At 37.6% G+C, this 17,351-nt stretch overlaps 1 long non-coding RNA gene across 2 annotated transcripts in view; it reads left to right on the forward strand.

The window, feature by feature from the left end:
- LOC116727424 (uncharacterized) overlaps positions 1–17,351 on the forward strand; it is a 37,755-nt gene that overhangs the window by 9,795 nt on the left and 10,609 nt on the right. For both annotated transcript variants that reach the window (XR_004340797.1, XR_004340798.1), the window contains exon 2: positions 1,055–1,120. This is a non-coding gene — a long non-coding RNA (uncharacterized LOC116727424). The remainder of the gene's footprint in view (positions 1–1,054; positions 1,121–17,351) is intronic.

Below are 17,351 nucleotides of genomic sequence, written 5' to 3' on the forward strand. Positions count from 1 at the left end.
CAAAGAGTAATGAGTTCAAAATTGCTGACAAATAAGAATTCATTCTGAGTATTTGTTCTGAGCTGTACATGGAAAGTTAAACAGATTAAAAATTGCAGTGTAATGAGCAGAGAAATCGTTATGATCTGTGGGAAATAAAATAACATCAAAGCAAAGTAAACAAGCAAAAAACACTTAATGTTAGTACTAAATCAGAAAGGACAATCAGTTATTACCAATTAAACAAATAATTAAGAGATAGTTTCTTAACTTATTTGTTAAGAAACCAGACATTTGTAAATCACAAATGTCTGGCTTCTTTAAGATTAATCTGTCTGCTTTTAGTATAAACACAGTATTATTTGAAAACAGAGCAAGGTTGGAAAATATTCACAGATTTGTAAATTTAGGACATATAGCCGAGAAATCAAAACAAACGGGGGAAAAAAAGGCTTCACTGAGCTTTGAACACAAGATCTTCTGCATCAACAGAAGTGCCATAGCCCACCTCGTGCGAGAAAACACCAAAAACAGTTAAAGAGTCGCTGGCGTCTGCTTTTACAAATTCGCTAGCTGTGTAGTGCATTTTTAACCTAATACGAACAACCCCTGTTGTTATTGTTTTTCTTCATTTCCAGCTGCAGCCTCCTCCTCTTTAAAAGCCTTCCTTTCATCTCAGTTGTCTCTAATGTACATCGCTCCATCAAACAAGAGACACAAAATCAATTGTTTGCTTTCTATTTGTGTGCAGCGCAAACACCCTGCCACGCATCAATATGTGGCAGGGTTAGTCAGGCTCGATGGCCAAGGTAAGAGGTGTGCTGGTAGATGTTTGTTTTAGTATGTGTGTGCTTAACCCAGAAAGAGGCCAAATTAGATCAGATCATTCCTTTTGGGGATCTAACTTGGTGATTAACAGCTTTTCTCCCTGAGTGTATTTTCTGTAAAACTTCTCTTGAAAGCTTCAGTGAATGTCCATATTTATGGCAAGTGGAAAATATATATGTGACGCATGAAATGCATACTCCACATCCTGTTTAGATAGTCCTTGATGTGCTGCTTTTTCTCCCTACAGATTAATTTGCTTCTTATCCTTGATGCAATGCCATTAAGAATTCTTACTGGATGCAAAGAACTGAATGTGAGTACCTCTTTAAACCACTGTCACATTACTCTCTAGGCCAGTTGATGTCTCAACCATCATTAATAAAGCACCTCCTTCATCATTTAGCTTTTTCAAAAAAACACAACCAATTATTAAAGTGTTTTCATCTCCCTTTACTAGATCAACGCACTGTCATAAACCCCTGTACAATATGTTGAATATATCTTGGAAAGAAGCAAACCTGCACCCTAAAAGCAGAGTCTTATGGAAATTTACAGTAAATAACTATGATAGTAAGTAAAAAAAAAAATCTAGAGGTGATGAAAAGTTTGACATCTGCCAGTTTTAACAACATTATCACAACTAGCTAGTATTCCTGATTCATTTTTAGAAATCTCTGAGGATATGATCTAAATATTCGATTTCATCTTTAAAAGTTGAACAATTGTTGGAGCTTATTTCCAACAAATAAAGATGTCTGTTGTAAGCCTGGGTTGTATTGAAAATGTGGTTTCTGAGTGAAGTCATGGAAGGTTTTTCTGGAGAATACATAAAGCTGTAATATCAAATTGTGAAATGTGAGGTCTGCAGAAGCATGTCATCGCCAATACACGAAACTGTGTGCGGATTTCAATCAACTGATGGCCTCCATTGGTTCAGTCTGTCCGCTGACACCAAGCCATGAAAATTCACACATTCTCTAACCTCCATTTTCTCTCTGAAATCAAAACCCATGCTATGGAAATGTTTGCCAAAAATATAGCTGGAGCTCTCTTATGTCTTTTTGTCTGCAATAAAACACTATTACAAAATGTATGTCCTTGCCACTGACAGTGTAGGTTTTGGTAATTACCTATACTGCCTCTGTGAAATATAGAGTTGATCATGATTGCATTGGGTTATTTTTTACTAAATGAATAAAATAAGGATCCTTGTTTTTTGGGGGGCCAAAACAAACTTGCATCTTGGTGTGACCTGTCTCCCGTGAATGACGACTGACCTTCATGACCAATTTCTGGCAGGAAAAGGCTCCCTGTGCCAGACATGCAAGCATGAACAACACCGAATTAATTGGTGTAGTACACTATTGTGATCTATTGTGAGCTCAAAATCTCTATATGTGGTGTGAACAAATGTTAGAAAATGCATTATCTGTCATTATTTTACAGAACTGGGCAAAACTGGGATTCAAGCTGTGCCTTTAATGGCTGCATATGGTAGAGAAATACATTTTTGGAGGATGTTAACTGCAACAAAACAACAAAATTGCTCATTCGAGCAACTTCAGTCTAGCGTTGTCAAAGCATTATGTCAAATTAAATGACTTATTTCCATATCTTTTTAGATTATGTAGAAAATAATTCAATTAACTTGTAATTAGCATTTTTGAAACAAATTAATGCACAAATATAATTCTGCAAATTGGTCAACAGGTAAGGCGGTAACAAACCGATGTCCTGACACACACTTCAATGCAATAGAGTGCTGAAAAAGCTGGGGGCGCTTTTCTTTAGTATTCAAAACTACTGGGTGCTATGGAAATAGTGATGATTTAAGACCTTGTTATTTCCCAACTGATCTTTTGTTTGGTCCATATGTCATTTCTTTGCCTATTTTGGAAATTATTCCTTTGATCTGATGAGCAACAGGGCACTGGTGGTTCTGTGGAATAACGGCGAATGTCTTCACTACAAGACCGCCCAGTTTCACTTGAAACTGGTTAAATATTTCAATATTCGTTCAACGACATCTGCTTTTACAAACTACCCCAGCTGACTATGTTTTTTCTTAAATTAAAACTTAAAACAAAAAAGTACATATATATTGTAAATATACATTAATATATTCTTATTGACAGGCAAATTATCACAACTTAACCTTAACTTGCTTCTGTATATGCCTACACTGACCAAGTTTCAGTCCAAGAGCCTCTTTAGCGTTTTTGTAAAAAGTCAAGTTTCCCATTCGATTAATTAGTAAATAAGCAATTACTTGAAACATTTCTATTCATCACCCAATTTTTACACTTTTTCACGTTACATTATTATTTGTATTTTGTTAGTTTTAACAGAAAACCTGACGCATTGATGAAAATATACACAATAAATTATGAATTGAATAAGTCCAGAGTTTTTACATGGTACATGCTCAAATTATCCCAAAACATACAGTAGCATTCCTGTTGAAATGTTCATGTCTAAAAAATGTCTGTGGACAATGTCAGTTTTATTGTGGCTTACTGCAGTAAAAGGTACATTTCAAGAAAAGTGAACTTTGTTTTATTTTTGCCATGGCTGGATATGGTGCTTTAACCTAAAAACAAGCAAATGTGGAAACTTTATCTCTCATCTCCTATTGTTTTATTTTTTTTATTGAAACAGGAATTTAGACATATTTCTTTCTTGACACGTTGATATTCAAAGAAGGTGCAATAATATATACCTATAGGAATATTGGGGGAAGAAAAACCTCTAAAGGTTTGAAATTCCTCAGCTAGACTGTCATCTGACAGTTTTCTGAGTATATAATTACATGTCCAATGCTTGTTTATGTACTTTCAGTATTACTAATGTGAGCAAGATTTGCTTTATGATTGGACACCCGCGCGACCATGAAGGAGTTGTGTGGCGTCTTTTGTCATATGGCCTTCAGCAGTCTCTGCTCAGTGACATGGCCAATTTGCAAAGTCAGTAGACCAAAGAATTACTCTGGTCCTAATCTTTCAGGAGAGAGAAACAAATGAGGGTAATGGCGAGAAAAGAGCCCCACAACATCGCAATAAAAGAAGATTGCAGGAAAAAGGTGTTTGACACAGAGATCATTTCACAGCCCACAAATGACACCAGCGATCAGCTTATTACCACGGCGGGATGTATGGTGTTCTGGAACAGACCTTTCATGTTCCAAAATCATTATAGTAGGGCTGGGACATTGATGCAATTATTTCAATTAATCAATTAGATAAGTTTTAATAATTTGATTCAGTTAATCGCATTTGTTTTTTCTGGCTTTTTTTGTTGTTCTTAAGTACAAAAGTCCTGAACCGGAAACTTTGTTGCGTGCAAAACCAATACCTCTTTCATAATCAAATTTTTGTGATAAGAGGCTGTGTTTGTATGTTACCACAGTGTGAACTACTACTGGTGACACTATCCATTAACTGTAAATTTGTGATTCTATCTGGAGCATTTTTAGTCAAAACTTTGTATTACTGACCAAAACTTTGTTTGTGGTCCGTAATGTAACCTGAGGTGAGTAGTTTAGCCAGAAATTGTACTCAAGTAAGTCTATCATTACTTGCGGAAATAATATGACTCAAAAAGTAGTACAAATGTGTTATGCAGTAAAACCGCCCCAATAAGCTATTATTTCTCAAAAAGTTGCTCAAGTAAATGGAATTGAGGAAATAGAACCAGTTGCTCCCAATCTCTGCCCAAAAGCTACATCATAGATGGATTATTACATGCATACATGTAAAACACGACATATCTTAAACATACACCTTTTTATAGGAAATTCATTGTAGACTTTGTGCATGAATCATTTGGTCATCTTCACTATACCAAATACAGCTTGAAAAAATACTGCATTAACAATAGTGGGACAAAGTAAGTCTACAGTGATGTGTAAATATCAATTTTTTTTTTTTGTCAAGCATTTATGGCTTTGACTGTGGAAATGCCGAGCACCTTTGTCACTGCTGGAAGGCAAAAGTTGCAAGAAAGAAACACCGGTAAGGAGTGAGGTGGAAAGAGAGAGGACAAGAAACAAGAGTAGAGACTGACAAAAATTGGGAGTAAGGAGTGACAGCAGCAGCAGCGGCGGCGGCTGAAGGCAGAGACAGAAACTTAATCTGAGTAGCAGGTTGGCACTCAGCAGGAGTCTGAATGAGTAAACACACAGAGCCTTTATCAGACTGACATAGAAACTGCTTTCCGGCACAACAAACACTTCCCCTCAGCAGCCCATCTACATTGGGCAGCCTGTTGGCTCGTGGCACTTGTCAGATTGGATGGATTTAGCTGTAAATGTTTTCAGCGAAAAGACGTGATGCGGGATCACCAAGCTGTTTTAGTTCCTTAAGTGTTCCTTGAAAGTTCCTCTAAGATTCCCTATGACGAAAAGTAATCTAAAAGAGAACGAATTCATTCATGGTTCATAATTCTAGAAATAGATCTATTCCATCCAGCTGTTTTTGTTTGGTTTTCTCGGAAAGGGTTTGGCAAGATCATCAATAGGAAATGTTGTCACATACCAGAGATGTGTTGAAGTAGTGCACATTTCAAGTATGTAGCAATATAAAATACTTTATACAGTATATAACTCCTCACCCTAAACTGCCTCTTGAGCTGAATTACTAAGCTAAATGACACCAATATTATAGTATACTGACATCCATAGCTTTTTTTCTGTTGTTAACAGATCTGAGTTTACACAGAAGTGCAGCCTCCTGATGACTGGAATTGGAGGAAGTAATAAATATGATCAAGAAAGTTGTAATGGGGGCGGTAAAAGAAATTCAGCTGTTTAGGCCCAGGGATTGTTGGTCAGCAGCGTTATCCACCGTCGAATGTGAAAACACGCCATTCTGCTGTCGTTTTTCCATCAATCTGCCTGTAAATTTCAGTTTATCTTTGTCTTTTTATTCCTTATTTTTACTAATTAGTTTTAAGAATTCACTTTAACAAAACAGAAACCAAATCTTCGGGAGCTACAGCGAAGCATGGCATATTCTACTCTGCTAAATGCGTACATCACCGTCGAGCCGCAATGCTAAATCTACAGAAACATTCCGCTCCATTTATCTTGAAGTTGTCACAAGATGTCCCGATTTTCTGTTTATCCCTTTATTTTGACCTTTGAAACAACCAATATTTCCTCTAGTCATTTCCTGAAGTTCAGCGATGGACACTTTAGTACAATCATAGGTAGCCAATTTTTAGGAGACAGGCTATGCTTCTGGCAAATGCTAAGACAAAGAAAATTGAGCCAAGGGACCAACTCTCGTGGCACAGTGTACCAGTCCACTAACTGATGGGAAAAGAAACGAGGAAACATTTTACTTGAAAGTTTTCCCTTGGTCCCAAAGAGAGTGAAGGTAGATGGAAAATAAAATGAAAAACATAAGTAGAAACTCAAGTTTCCAGGTCTCTTTTCCTTCAACCACCTCATTTTTTTTTTAGCTTGAATCAAAATATGATTTTTACAGTTATTTAAGATGGGAAAAAATGTAGTATCTCTGTTATCCAACGTCAGAGTACGACCGTCTAATGTAGTGGAAAGATCAGAAGAAGACAATATAAATAATTGTTGTTAGATTTTCCTTTGATGGTTGACCTCTACTCTGCTGTTAAAGATCTACAATATGAAGGCCCTAGAGTTGTGCAAAAAAAAAAAAAAGCTTGAAGGCAAAATGATTAAAAGATTAAGTTCCAACGTAGCATCCTTTCAAACAACTGTCCATCCTTCCATCCCTCCAAAAAATAGTTTATCTAATGTCACTCTTATCCTAGACAGCTATCTTTATTGTCGAATTGTCTGTGGAACTTATTTCCTTCTCTTGACTGATACCACAGGAATTATAGAACGGCAAAATATCTATAATCAAAATAGAAATAATGACAAGTAAAACAAATAGAAAGCAGACCGTTTTGAAATTTCAACCATTTCTGTCTTTACAGTTTGAGAGAACTGATCGGAGCGCAGGCATCTGTGCTTTACCACGCGATACTGTAACCCTTGCTGGATGCCTTTCACTCCCTTTACCACCAAATTGTTTTAATTTTAACAGCAACTAATCTTCTTTTTATATAAAAAAAAAGCACAAAACCAGGAATGAAATTATATCAAAAAGGTCATGTATTTATTTATTCATTTTTGTTAAGCTCCAGACTCATATTTTTAGAGAAACTCAATGCAAAAAATGAAGTAATTTTGCAAATTTCTAACTGTTTTCTTAATCTATGTTTATCAGATTTATGAATAACGCTAAACAACACTCCCGACAGCAATGACAGCATGGGGGGAGCTGACGTCTGCTGGCAACGCAACACCTGTCATTCAGAATGTGTTAAATTAATTTTGAACAAATAATGACATTAATAATAATAACGATAATAATAATCACCAGAAAACAAGAAGCATAAAAGACAGACATGCTTCTGGCTGACTCATTAGTCAAGTCTAATTTCTACTTTGGTGACTAGGAAACTGCACAGCAGTGTGCATCAGACTCGCATTATATACACATTAATGCAGCATTTGATGAGATTCTAGACTGAATAATTCAATATTGTTCAGTGCTACAGCCTGGGCTTGAAATGAAAATTCAAATGAGTTGCTGGGATTACAGTGTCATGGTAGTTCTATGGAGCTTATTGGTTTTAAACTGCCAGTGCAACAAGCTTCACCTTATTGCCTTAAAGTAAAAAGAAGGATATATAGAACTAAGTATATTCTTTCTGAAGTTCAACGAGATCCTAAACCTGGGCTGAATACACTCTTCTTCTGAGGACTCTTACAGAATCATAACTATGTTGTGTGAGTAAATTTTCATATTACTCATTTTATTTCCTAAGATTTCCTAAGTTAGTCCTTCCTGTACATTGCCAAAAATAAAATATTCTGCTAAATAAAGTCTGAAAATTCTGTATATATGTAGGTTTTGTCACGTAACATTGCATAACATCTTCTCCAATTCATCCTCACAGAACTTTTGTCTCTGAATCAGGACTGCAGGAAGCCTTGGTTGCGAGCATCTTTTCAGCTTTGCCCACATTTTCTTCTACAGGATTGTGATTGGTAATCCCAAACATTGACTGTGTTGTCCTTAAGCCGATTGGCAACTAATTTGCCGGTATGTGTATGGGCGTTGTCGTTTGGGAGGCTATAATGACGTCCATTATTGTCTTGTTGGGAGATTTGGAAGAGGAACCAAATATATAACCGAACAGTAATGCAGATGAGCAGAGCCTTTAATAACCAAAACGGGAGAACATATAGGTTTAACACAAGGAAAGTAGGACGTGGAAACCAGGGGAGCAAAACAGAACAAACTAGCAAGGAACAATGCAAAATAATAAGCTAAAATAACGTGGCACGGGTGGGGATTGAGGTGAAGAGTACTGTCAAGGGGACTAAGGGAAGGCGACTAGTAAACACAAAAAAATACAAAAGGAGCTGAACTCGGACACAAAGGGATCCACAAATTAAAAATGGGACAGAAAACTAGACAATGACATAGGATTTCTGGAGATCTGGTTGGTCAGATTCTAATACGCAACAAGAACAGGTGGGCAAGTGAAGACACCAGAGAGAAGGCAGGCAACCATAGACCTTTTTTTTAAAATGATAAAACAATCTAATCAAATGTACCGAATAGACGCTTTGACCAATACAACAAAAACACAGGAGGAAATGGAGAAAACTAGCAAACCATCCAATGGCAATATGAGAATCTGACAATGAGTTAAGGAAAGCAGGACATACTGAGACAAGATGACTGAACTGATGCAGGTCTGAAAATGACAAATGGCAGCATTAGTGCAGTCTTGAGCTCGCAGCCACTCTGTTTCCCTTTCAAAATGCAAATTTTTAATTGGTTTCTGCATGGACATTTCCATTCTGTTGGTTATTTTGTATGTATGGAGGAGGAATTAAAGTCTGGCTTTGAATTTACCACAACTGCAGACTAACTCAGACCTTCCAGGATTCCATCAAAAGTGTCCAGGAGGCAAACACCCAATATTATCTCGCCTTCAAATTGACGCAGCCTCATTAAATTTGTGCAACACAAAATATATTTATTTTCTTTGAAAAAGTTTGCAAATCATAGGTGAAGAGAAGAGCTGATACCCTGACAAAAAAAGCCTTTTGGTGTTCATTTTATTTGCTTTTATAATACTGTACTGCACAGTGGTGAAGTTCTGACCCGTGTTAAGATCCTTTTTATTCAAAATAGGCAAAAGAAAAAAATAACAAAATTTAATGAAGTGTCCAATATCTTTGTCCAGGTGGCAGTCACTCATGTCATTTCCCCATGTTACCATTGGCACACAAACATCGTTGACTGTCCTTGGTGTGGTCTCAGTGTTGTGTGTGAGTGCTGTTATGCGTCCACCTATGTGTGTGTGTACCTTTCCAGGGAAATTTCAAGATTTACCATCTGGCTTGGGAGTGCTAATATGAAAAATGTGAGATCTTCCCAATAAAGTGGATGAGATTACAGCTCTAACATGCCACCAAAGAAGCTACAGAAAAACCAGCCTGATCTGCCTGACAGAGACATGGCTAACCGCGCTAACAGTGCTAACGGCGCTAACTGCAAACTCACACATAAACACGGCTTTGCTCTGTGTCGTCAGCATGAAAGAGAACGGTAAGAAGGCAGGAGGGGGTGCTGACTGTGTTTATGAATGATAAATGATATGACTTAACCATCGCTACCATTAGCTATTACAGAGGTGTTAGTTGTAACTAACTTATTTAATAACTAATACGTGAGCTGGAAACGAAAGCATGCTATAACAAAAACATCTTTAAAATGTTTTGAAGACCTGAAACTTAAAAAAAAAAAAAGTTACCTTAGCAGTCACAATCCAACAAATTTTGCTACATGCCAATCTGGAGATGTTTGAGTAATAAATAAAAAGCTCAAAAAAATAATCTATGAGGAAAAGCAAATCTGTTAGTTTCAACTGTTCCATCTCAGATGTGTGTGTCCACTGCGTAATGTCATTTTCATGATCTCGGAAAGTATTCCTCAATATTCTGAGCGGGTAGGAGGACACCAAGACCTGCCACCGGGTTAAAGGAAAACACACAACCCTTTTGAAATAGAGTTGGAAGGTTTTCTTTTATTAACATTTAGACTGCTGAGGATTTCTGCAGATTTCTGTTCTGCTCTGTGTAAACAAGTCAGGAGAAGGTGGAATGAAAGAATAACGTCTTGCGCAGAAGTAGATTTACTTGCGGCAGCCGAGGAGAAGGTTTTGAACCATAAATAAATCAGAATGCATAAAGAACACACAAGTAATGTGTTCAGAATGCCAAGATGTACAAGTCCAGATTCTAAACGAAGCAAATTCTGGAAAGATATTATAATCCCAAGGAGTTGCATCTGGTGCCTCAACCCTGTGGATCAGAGACCAAGATAATGAATGCTCTTAAGGGGCCAGTTGTACCAGAATGTATTGATAAAACATGTTCACTGTTAAAATAGCAATGACGTCTTAAACCTAATTAATATTATTGAGCGTCTTTTCAGCCCCTCCAGGATTTTGATTCTTTTTGTGATTTTTATATATTTTTTTGCAATAAAAGTCAAAGTGTTTGTGGTACTAATTTGGAAATATTTACATTATTTGTGCTTATTTATGATGATAAATGCGACTTTTTATTACTCGCTGTATAGATCATGGACTATAATCTGACATTAATTAAGGCTGAGGCAGCTGTTTAGTACAAGTAATAGACAATTTTTGAGAAAAATTTGAAATAAACTCCCATTTATAGAGCAAAAAAAAAGTGCGGAGATTTGTTGATTTTGCGCAAGAAACTGGAGGGACTGATTGATATAATTTGGCAATAAACAGATAAAAACTCCATTGATTTTATCAATAACATAATATTTAAGCACATTTAGTGTTTAGTCTAAAATCTAGAGGGCCACAGACAATGCTACGGCGGGCCGGATTTGACCCGCGGGCCTTGAGTTTGACACTTGCTGTGGATGAACCATTAGCGTGCAGGTAGTATTTGGAGATAAATATTATATTATAAAGATAGGAAAACCCCACAAATGTAAACTCCTGAAAATTAAATGCAATCTTTACAGTTTAACACTTTCCAAGAACGTAAAAGTGTCCAAAGATTTTTTACATTAAAGACACAGGACTGAGCTAATTAGTTGGACTACGCAACAGTGAAGTTTGAATTAAAAAAAACAAGAGTTTTGTTCCTGAGAACACAAAAACATTCTTGGCTATCACCGTCCAGCATCTGTCGGCAGAAAGATAACACCCCAACGCCGTCTTGATTTAGTAGAGGCTGCTGATGCATCGATTCATATTTTGTGCTTGTCTGTGAATCATGAATTAATGGATGAGACAGCCATTATCTCCATGGTTGTCTGCTCTCACCCACTTCAACATGGGATATAATAACGCAGCCATACTCTGTCTCTTGGTCCAGCATATGCCTTTTCACCTCTCTGTTTTTTATCCGTTTTCTTCATCTTAGATTGCTGGATCACTCCTTCTCTCGGGCTTCCAAAGCTCACCTCTTCATCCTGCTCTCGTTTCCTCCCTTTCTAAATTACCTACAACGTCTATTCTGGGTCCAGAAATCCTTGCCCGCTGTTTTATTAGTAATAGACGCTTGAAAGCTTTGGAATTTTATCTTTTAGTAGAATGAGATTAAATTATAGGTGAGTGAGGAGAGCTGAAGTAAAATGTTAAACTCCCAGTTTAATAGTTTATGTTTGTTCCAGCAGAATGCGAAACTTTAAAGAACACACGGGGTTACTGCTTGGGGACACTTGTAAAGTTGTCCCGTGTTCAACTTGTGTTAAAGATAAACACACCCCTTCATCTATTGTTATCTTTCAAAGTTATTTTATATCTGGCTGTACCTGCTTGTCTGTGTATCTTCGAGGGAGAAGCAGCCAATGGGCGAGAGGTAGAGTACGTCCTGGACATGTGGCCAGCCCATCACAAGACAACTCAGAGAAAATCAGAACAAACAATCACACACACACACACGGGTAATTAAGAGAGACCAATTCACCTAACAGCCATGTTTCTCTTGATTGTTTAGTATTTGTCAAGTAAGAACATCTTTTTTAAATGGTTCCTAGCGCTAACCCTGCTTACTCTTGCTGTAACTAGTATATTGCTAGTCACAGCAAGAGTGACCAGCACAAAGCAAAGCTCTTGATTTATCAATCTGTTTACATTCTGTCTATCGTCATGAGATGCAGATAATGACCCAAAACAACAAGATCCAGAACACAAGCAGCTACTTTAGTTGTGGAGGTTGTGCAGTTTCATTTTCGGAGCAGAACCTTGGAGTAGACCCGTTGACAAAGTATTTTTTGTTGTAGTTTGTGCTTCAGTTACCGTGGGTATGCAATCCTCCAAACTGATAGTTTAGTGTTTTGTACACCACTCATTAATTCGTAATGTTTTTATGCTATATTGAAGGTGGTGTAGTGGTTTAAATTTTCCATTTATTTTAATAATTTTCATTGTAATATTAGAAAACTCCTTTATGTCAATTTCACAAGACTAATTACAATCCTACGGGTAAGCTCATCTTTGAAAGAAATTAAAAACAGTCTCGAGAAATGGAATATATCTTAGAAGCGTGAATAGAAAATCTAACGAGACAAACTGCAGCCTCATGATCAGCTACAAAATTAATCACTCTGCCTTCTCCACCACACACACATACTTAGACAAACACACACCCACCCAAACACACACACACACTGCAGCAGGCTTGAGCCAGACAAAGAAGTCTTTAGTCATATTCTTCCCCTTTTGTACGATTTGAATATAAAATAGCTATCCTTTAGCCTTTTCGAGATAATAAACTTAAAGTTAAAGGACAGATTAATAAAAAATATATTTCTTTCACAAAGAACCAACCTGAGGCAGAATGTAATTTGGAGATCGTCTATGACACCGTCTTCTCATCCACCGCTCACAACAGCACGGCTAATATTGGCCCTGCTTCACAATAACACCCATTCACAAATGAGTAGGAAAATTATTCTACTCAGGTTGATGATTAACGTTTGGCTACAAGGCCAAAAACAAAATGTGTGTTATAGTGATAATAATGTGTGATAATTGCATTAAGTTACATACATCGATTAATTGTTCAACACAAGGATTAACCCAAAATTCCAACATGCTTCCGGATTAAATTTGCAATGATCAAATATCCCAAATGTCTGAAGGTGATTAACAAAATGAAGACTTTTTACTACTTCTTTCAAATACAGTTTTGGTAACTTGTTGGTCTGCTGACATGCAGATCTGTTAGCACAAGGTCAAGTTCCAAATGCATCAGAGTTGAGATTGTTACTGAATAATAACAAGCTTCTCTATGATGCCACTAAAAAAAACAAGTTACAATTGGTCTAATGTCATTAAGCATGAAGACATCAAGGATACCACTCTTCATAACCAGCTTATCAATCAGCAACCAGTAAAACTATTAATAGTCTGGTAGACTCTGTATGATTAGGAAGCAAACTTGCAACATTTGTCACCATTTCTAGTTGGTGAAATTCACTTTCACACGCTATCAAACAAACCAAAACCTTTGAAAAATCAGCTCAACCCTTCACTTGTGGTGGCACTGGACCAAGAACCACTGAAGGGAATGACACAAAAGTCTCTGAAGCACACACTGAGAAGGCAACTTCCTTCTCTGTGAAAAGTAAACCAAAACACAGTTGCACATCAGATTTTAGTTGTGGGATGTCTCTTTTGTGTTTGGAAAACGACTACATCCCGTTTCTCAGACTTGCAACTTTGTTTTGAATGTATTTAACCAGATTGGCCTACATGAAGAACATTCAAAGTGTGGGAGAGCTGCACTAAATTGACTTCCTTTTTATTGTTATTATTTTTGCTTAGCCCAGACTTGGCTTCCTTACTGCCCATGTATTCAGGTATGAAAAATCTATCAATTTTGTTTCTGGCATAGGCTTGGTGAAGTTGCTAAATGTCTCATGTCACATCCCACAATTTGAAAATCGTCCACCTATCTTATCAAAAACCCAGGTATCTCTTAAAACAGAGGAGACAACTCAACTCTAAATGTTAATTATGTAACTGCACCTTTCAAATCCAGTGGATCAGTAAGCAAAACGTCTCTGTCGAAGCCTCTGACGCAATATTTGCCAAGACACGACCGTGTCAGTTTAAGTTTATACCAATTCAGAGATAATTATCCTGCATAGTACTCCTCATTTGTCACTGGAGTCAATGGGGTCCATCTTACTGCCACGGAAAAATCTGACCTCATCACTAAATGGCTTTGGGGGGAGAAGAAATGAGTGAACAAATGAGGGGAATATGCTCAGTTCATGTTGACAATCTTCAAACAGCTTTGTACAAAGAAGGAAGAGTAATGACTCCCCAACTCAAATGTTCTGCAGTCATCGTCACTTAATTCTCTTGTCCTGTACAAACTTCCTTCGTATTAAAGAGACAGAGCTTTTCCTGCCAGATCCAAACTGATAAGATCCGTTCATCCTATCAGCTTGATGCAAGAATAGGTTTAAAAAAAAAAAAAAAAAAGGTTACAATTGCATTCATTGACGGGACTTTATGGGTTGCGATTGCTCCTGCATGTGTTTAGTGTAGACTGCTCTTCACGAATGCAGTGTGGAAATAAAGCGCGCATAAGTTAGGCCAACCAATAACGAAAACAGTTGTGAATGTCCTGCTAAGCGGATTCCCCCATGACACCGTGTTCAAAAATAGCCAGAAACTTGACAAATGCATCATCTTGTTTTGGCACATAGAGAAAGCAAAACATAAATAATGATGGACCCGATACTTAGATATATATTTTTCAGCTTAATGGAAAACAATTATTCCCTTTCGTTTTTTTTACCTGACAGGGGTTCTTCTTTGCTTATCCATTGATGAAATGCTCTCCAACAGCCATTGACCTGAAGCTCACATAAAGGCTTGTCCAGAAAAAGTTCAGCTTTGTCAGTGAAAAAACACATTACTTAAGGTAGCGTCTCATTTAAAATATTCAGAGATTCAAGTAAAGGAAGCAGATTTGATGCTGCAACCGATTCACAAGCAACAAATCACGTGCAGACTTCAGCTCGCGATGACAGAAAATGCTGGCTAACTTTATTGAGCAAAACACTGAAGAGAAACGTCTGAAAGGTTGGCATTTACCCTCAGAGGCTTTGCAGAATCTAATTAACCAACTGCGAAGATAAAACATGAAAGTGAATTAATTTAAACACTTGTTTATCTGCTTGCTCTGGATCAGCCGGGGAGAGTGATTTTCCGAGGAAAGTTTTCCGTGTCGTACTGCATGTCTTGCTACCAGGTAGTACTTCGTCCTGTGATAATGAAATGTTACCATGCATGTTAGCTTTAGAATATAAAACGTTTTGTTTTTGACTTTTACAACTGACTGAAAGAAGTCTTTTTTTTTTCTCTGTCTCCATATTGTACCGCCCGGCTAAATAAACTCATAAGAAAACAGCCAAGACCAAAAGCTCCCAACAAAAAAACGACTCAGAAAGTCCCCTCTCTGGCTGTTTAACACGTGGATCCTGATGAATGTCTACAGGGGCTTGATGAAATAGCACACTTATGTTGATTAATCCCTCCTCGCATGAGAGGAATTATCACTTGATTGATTTGATGTTCATCTATTGACCGCCACGACCGGTTAAGAGCGTTGATGAACGTCAGGACAGATCGAGTTCTGCGGAGGACGTCCCTCCTTCCTTCCATTGCAGGCCGAGTTTTTCTCTTGTGAAGAGGCCTATGTTTAGCTTACACCCCTCAGCGGATGAAGAATGGTTCGCAAATGTGAAGAGGGTGGCTACAGCCGGTGGTGGGGGACAATTTTCAGCTTTCCACCATAATTCACTGTGAAGATGCAATCAGACGTGTCCCTTGGTATTTACTTACTCCACTCCCTTTATCAGTTCTGGACCTCACCTTACCGTCAGTGATGGTCTTTATCTGAAATGCAATCTTTGTGAAGTGTAACTTGCTGAATTTGTTGCCCCACACTCAATGAGCACAGAACGAAGGGTCAAAATCAATAACAGCCTACAAGCTGCTCTGTGTCAGAGAGTTGGGTGCTTCAGTGGGAGTTTCCGTGGGTGCACACCTGCACAAAATCCTGTTCTGTTGTCGCCGATCAGAACTAAATTAAATGTCACTTGAAAATGTATTGAGTGAATGAAGAGAAGTATTCATCATGTGCTTTTAATAAAGCCCAGATGAATCCAAGGTTCATTTTTACATAAGTAGAGTTCCACAATATTTCTGAAATGTAAGGTCGTGTATGGTAAAAAAATAAAAAAGAAAAAGAAGAAGAAACACAACCACGATATTCTGGGACTTTCCTCAGGCTGATTGCCATATTGGTCACCCGCCTTGCTTCGGGATAACATAACTAGCATTTGTTGCAAATCAGCTGTTATGTTTATTTTTATTACTGCAAGCTGACCATGTGGAGAAACAAAATCTTGCCTAGTATTTTTGGTCTAGTTTGTAGTGCAAATATCTTGGCAAAGCTTAGTTAGGCCACTGCATCGTTTCCACAACCTAATTTTGGTGGTCATGTTCTTATGCCATTAAAAAGATTGTCTAAGGGAATAAACCTTACTCCCATGAAGCATTGGTAAAATAAATACATAAATAAATGTATCACAAGTCTTATTTACTCTTCTTTCACCTTTTTTGAAACATGGACTCACTAAGTTTAGCTTGTCGTTTTAGATTTATGTACATGTCACAAGGACAACTTTCAGGTCATTTCTGGAAAGAAACAAAAAGCAAAAGAAACTAGATAAAATGTGAAGCACAGCCAAAGCGGGAATTGGCTCACTCTTACCTCTGTGTGATGCCAATTGATCTGTCAAGACGACCCTGGAACGTGACGCCTTTTTTTTTTATCAAGACCCATCATTTCACAAATTAAGACTGACTAAGCGATCAATTTATGCATGTCATAGTTCTGCGATCATTGGTTAATGGATGTCTCCAGGAAATAAATGAGGAGAGGAGTGCGAGTGAGAGTCATTCAAGCCTTGTTGGACGTTTGGCACAACAAGGATAAACGCTACCATCAGTCGATAAATTTGCACTTCTTTTTTTTTTTCTTCATTGTTAACATGGTTACCAATTCGTCTTTTTACTTAACAATCTGCCGTGAGATTTTTTGGGGTCATGTCTACCATGAAATCCCAATATGCTGCCATCACAGTATTAATCCAACACAGCCTCTCAGTTTGAGCATGTCTAAAATGCTAAGGAAGCTTCAATGAGCCATAGCCACACCTTGGAAATACTGCTCACGATTTAGCTCGATTTTGACATTGTACCACAGGTTTAGTCTGCTTTGACAGGGCCTCTAATTCAAACAAAGTGGCTGTGCTTTAAACATGTCCTGATATGTTACGGTACATCTTTTGATAACATTAGATCCGCTTTTATGTGCAACACACATCAGGGTCGGGAATGAGGCCGTGTGTAAATTGATGGTA

This window comes from Xiphophorus hellerii, chromosome 10 (genome assembly GCF_003331165.1).
Source record: "Xiphophorus hellerii strain 12219 chromosome 10, Xiphophorus_hellerii-4.1, whole genome shotgun sequence".
In the NCBI taxonomy this organism is placed as follows: domain Eukaryota; kingdom Metazoa; phylum Chordata; class Actinopteri; order Cyprinodontiformes; family Poeciliidae; genus Xiphophorus; species Xiphophorus hellerii.